This window comes from Eptatretus burgeri, chromosome 1 (assembly GCF_056783735.1).
Source record: "Eptatretus burgeri isolate ZD-2024b chromosome 1, Ebu_testis_v1, whole genome shotgun sequence".
NCBI classification, from domain to species: Eukaryota; Metazoa; Chordata; class Myxini; order Myxiniformes; family Myxinidae; genus Eptatretus; species Eptatretus burgeri.
Genome location: NC_140961.1, coordinates 54,963,587 through 54,968,927, shown reverse-complemented (window position 1 = coordinate 54,968,927; position 5,341 = coordinate 54,963,587). Strand labels below are relative to the sequence as shown.

At 37.5% G+C, this 5,341-nt stretch overlaps 1 long non-coding RNA gene across 1 annotated transcript; it reads right to left on the bottom strand.

Annotated features, from left to right (window-relative positions):
• Positions 1-663: 663 nt before the first annotated feature.
• Positions 664-4,673, bottom strand: LOC147034521 (uncharacterized). Its single transcript, XR_015059986.1, has 4 exons — positions 3,992-4,673; positions 3,759-3,811; positions 3,445-3,629; positions 664-986 (listed from the first exon to the last, which is right to left on the bottom strand). It is a non-coding gene; the product is annotated as an uncharacterized LOC147034521 (long non-coding RNA).
• Between the last annotated feature and the right edge of the window lie 668 nt (positions 4,674-5,341).

Below are 5,341 nucleotides of genomic sequence, written 5' to 3'. Positions count from 1 at the left end.
CAATAAATCAATTCCACATGAGCAGAGTGATGCAGCTGTTGTCTGCTTAGCAGTGGGATGGGAGTACTGTACAACATAATGTAGAGGAGTCTGCATAAATGTAGATTTCGTTTTCTGGAGAATCGGAGAGGTAATTTATATTGACGAGCAGCAAGACAGAGCCCAACCTTGCCTTGGTGAACTCCAGCCTCTACTGGAAGAGGGGAGTAGAGGATTCCAATGAAAGCAACATGCTGATGGTGTTAGTGGAGGAAGTCAGAAATCCAGTAATAAAGGTAGCTTTGAATGCTATAGGGCCTCCTTCATTCCTGGATTTGGCAAGTCATGCAGGAAGCCAGAATGTGTTGAGTACCTGAGATATGTCCAAGGAAACAGTCATGACCTCTTCATTGAGGCCTACAACCATTGCCTATAGAGAAGCAGCACAACCGTAGTAGGAGGATGGTGTGGGTATCTGGATGTGGTGGGACACACTACAGGGTTGGTGGGATGTGCGGTGGAGATGGTGAGGAATGCGGTTGTGGTGGCAGGGTGTGCTGTGGAGGAGATGCAGCACTCTTTCTCCCTAATGATCAATAACCAAAAACTTAATATATGAAGAATGAAGCAGAGAGCTCAATAGTTAATTAGGACAGCAATTCATTTTTGTAATAATATTGGGGAAAAAAAATCAAGTTGTATTATTTCTTACATCATTAATTAAGACCAATAGTTATTTCAGTGTCAGTGTTTGCTGAGGCACGCAAAACAGCATGACTAATATTCATCAAGATGACAAGCATATTGGAATCAAAGTCCGTTTAAGCAAAATCCAGTTACCCCCTACAGCTGCAACAAGCATTTTTCATACCCGAGTGCCTCCTGCCATCTCTTCACATTCTCGACATGATTTACCCAGTCTTGTTTTATGGGTACCACTGCTACTGCCTTCTTTCAGAGCCCATCCCCTTCCCCTGCTTCCAGGGCTATGACCTCTTTCCAAAACCCTGTAAAAAAGGTATGAGTGCAAAATCCTTCATCCACTCTCCCTGAAAAACATCTTCCACCACAATCCAGAACACGAGGGAGTGAACAATATTATTTAAATTTGTTTATGAATGACATGATGGAATAAACTGTACATGCCAGACAAACACCTTAACTATTTCTGAAGCAAGTAGATATTCTCTTCAAACAACCAATCAGCAAATACACCCATATCTGTTGTTAAATCAAACGTATTCATATTTGTCAATCCCAAGATGTGTTTATGTTTCTCCATCACAGGATATCAAGCATGTCCCGAACATTTTGACAAGTGGAAAGATTGCTCTAGCATCAAGCACTGAAAAGCTGCTTTCAGCATCTTTGGCTTGAAGAGTTGCTTGTGGACGTGATGGGATTTATTATTACAGCATGTCTCACAGTAAGTAGTTTGAAGCAAGTCATCTTAAAAAGTTCCAACATCTATGAAAAATATTAGTCTTCATAGGTGTTATTGGGATATTTGGTCTCACTTCCCTTTCATAGGGTTGCATTTTAGTAACCATCCAAAACTGCCAAGGCCATCAAGAAAACCACAATGCATCATATGTACTGTAAACAATCATAATATGCAGATTAACTACTTCATAAAGATCATTCCAGAGCAAGATTACCAACAAGCCAATCGTAAAAAAAGAAAATTTTATTGACCTAAGGCTCATCGAAGAGTTTTAACATTAATGACATGCAGAAGAAAAATACTTGTAAATATAAATGTACGAGCATATGAATTGCAAGAACATGAGTAGACAATAGATAAACACATTGTAAGATGGCAAACGAACCTGGGTTCCTCACGTTATAATCAGGGGTTGAGATATGAACATTGCCAGACCAAAAAATAATAAAACAAGCAGTCATAGACTGGTACTTACAAAATCGTCAACTTGACCTCTGACCTTGTCTAATAAAAGTTGTCTCTAGAGAAGGTAGCGACGCAAACCAGAAGTTTCTACGATGGTTCTGTACCAAACCATCAAAAATTGAATGTTTGACCTCACTGTGACCTTGACCTTTGACCGATTTTGACCAAAATCTAATCAGCACCAGCCATCACCCTCCTGAATCACGTGGTGTAATTTGACATTGGTAGCTTCTTCCGTTCTCGACTTATCGTGCCTACAAACAAACACACAAACACACACACAAACAAACACACACACACACACACACAAACACACAAACAGATGACGGAAGTCATCAATATACTTACGAAATCTTTAGATTTCGTAAGTAACAAAGGACCACTGCTGAACAGCATACATTACCTATAAGAAAAGGATTATTTTTCTGAGATGAACTTGGTTTCCAAAAGTTTCTAATAATTCAAATCTTTAATATAGCTGTCTGGATCTGCATTTGTGTCCAAAATATTGAGGATGCCAGTCCAGTCTCCTCAACACTGTATAGTTTGTATTTTAGAGTATGAGTTGGCAGCTTATTAAACCAATTATTATGATGGGATTCAATTAAAAGTAATTAATAGTAAAAAACAAAATTAATATAAAAACAAATAGAGAATTTTGGCTTAAGACATGCAACATCAATGTCGTACATGACAATATTTTGTGAAAGCTTAACAAAGGGGAAGTGCAATTATAACCCCTCGTTATGCGAACCTTCATTTTGTGGGAGCTTCTTTTCTATTATGGATTACACTTCTTTTTTATATCTCCAAACCCAATTTTATATAAAATATTAATTTTAAGTTTAACTTCCAAGATGACACCAGCAATCGTCATTTTTAAGGCCAGGTTGTAATTAAATGTTTTTCATGCAAGGGATGCAAATAATGTTTAAATATCTGTTTCTCAAACTCATATAGTCGATGTATTTTGAGGCAGCTTATTTGTCCTTCCAAAGAAAAAATAAATCAATTTAATATCCACCTCGATTATGTTTCCTGATCTGAAATATGATGTTCTACGTTTTTTGTATGAGTTTCCTCCAAATAAACTTTGATGCATGAATAGGCCATTAGGCCCATCAAAACATGCACCAGTATTGCCAACTATTGGTTGTTTGTCCATGCTCTATCCTTTTAAATGCTGAAAGTCAAGCATGGAAGCAGCACATACCATTTAAAAAATGTTTGGTATGGCTCTGCCTGGATTCACAGATACTATTAGTCTGATTGAATTTCCTAGCCCTTCAACTCATTATTTTACATCTGATAAGTTATTAGCTATAATTATATGGAACATTTATCATGCAGGAAAATATATAAACAGTGAAAGCCTTCGTTTACAGAATGTGTTCCGAAATGTGTTCATGCAACCAATTCTGAGTCCAAGCAAAATAACCATGCAGTTTGAAATTTGTGCATTTTGAAATGTTGGCAATGTACTTTGAATACATATTGATAAAACTGTGCAATTCAATGCATACGAGTCAAACAAAACCAATCAATATATACCTTACTTGCTTCGTTGCTTATTATCCAATGCCGCCTGACATGGAGCTTCTTATGAGAGTTCGCCACTTTCGTCGGTCTTTGGCCCACGTTCCAATTTTATTCCAGGTGACCTTCATTCCTTTCCTTTCTTTCTCGACAGTACGTCACCAGGTCTCTCTTGGCCGCTCAACCCCTCTCTTCCCGTCAGGTGCTGACGTGACCCAAATAACAATCGATAAAAAGGCTTTCTTCAAATAAGTGCAAACGAAAGTAATTTCATTATGACATGAGTTTCCAAGCAATGCAAGACCTGCAGACAGGGTTGGGATGTATAATTTACCTGTTGCAGATTCACTCTAATGAGATTTTCTTTGTTGCTTCCACATAAAGGAACTGTCAGGAACAAACCACAAGAAAACAAATCACAAGACGCACAAGACATATGTGGGTGGACATGCTGTCAAAAACTAGCAGAAAACTACTAGAAAGTGGTCTTTGCAATGCATCATTAATTTGTATGAAACTCCCTAAGAGTTTCATGTGTACAGATGTAATTAAATACTTGAGACACACCTTAAATACAAAACGTCTTTTCACATGCACTCGTGCAATTAAGCATTTCGTCTTCCTTATAAAGCATTGATATCAAGCCTGGTAAATGTCTTCTTGTTTTTTTCAACGTCATTTTCTCGCCCTGCAGAGTGCAAAAGTCTTGAATCGTTTCCACATGATTGAAATGACAATCAAAACTGATGTGTATGCTTTGAGTGCATTCCTGAACTTTTTGCATCAATGCATTGTGTCATCGTTAATTGCAGAACAATCTGGAAATTGTATATACGATTCGATTTCAACTTCAGTTACTTAGAATATATTCCATAATTACCCTAAAACTGTCACATATAAATAGCATGATGGAAAAAGTATGGGATAAAGGTGTTTCAGAGATTTTTGGATATTACCAAAATGAGGGTTGATGGTTTCAAAAAAATTTAGACGATGGAACAAAAAAAATTCTGCACCTCCTGTAATTTATTTAATTGCCCCAATTATCTCCACCATCTTATGAGGCCAGCCAAAAAAAAAAGTGTTTTAATCATCTTTCATGAACTGGCTGGCCTTACCTGATGTTTGACTGAAGGTGGCATTAATTTGGAATTTAGCCAGGATACTGACGACATTTCTATTTCATCGTCTTTCACAGCTACTATTTTCAAAGGATGCTGCATCCTGAATGTCGACCGACAACCGGTACTTATAGATGGGCCCTTCTGATGAATATTGTGCAGATTAATGCCTCACCCTCCATGCGTAACTCCAGTGAGAGTTTATAGCTGAATCAGAATTCAAACCCAAGCTCGACAGCTCAAAAGTGAGTGCGCATACCTTTAAGCTATCCAACCAGCCCAAATGTAACAAATAAATAAGAAATAATAAAAATAACCACACCTTCCTGTTTTTGCACTTGGTGTGAAAGAAACCAGGTTATTTATTTTAAGCATTTATGTTGTTGCAAAGATAATGTATTCTGTGCACGCATCACAGAGTGAGCAATCATTGTCAAAGGTTGTTTTGCAACAGTTCCTGCTTGCTGTCTCTCCATATGCTTCTTAGAAGGAGCCTTCACTCTCTTTAATCATCATATCCCTTTCACCGAATGCCATGTTTGCCGATATATTTTTATGAAAATATGCAAGAAGGTACGTACTTGTATATAGCAGTCTTTTACACTGGGAGTGTCAACCTGTCACAAATCCATGTTTGAATGATGAGCTGCAGCTTGATTTATTTTGTCCTGAACAGACATCGCAATAGACCAGAATCCTGATATAGGAAATTATGCCACATTTTTAATTTGCTGTAGTTTGGGCTTCAAATAATTTTGAATAAGTCATATTTGACATGTTTGTGGCAGTAATATAC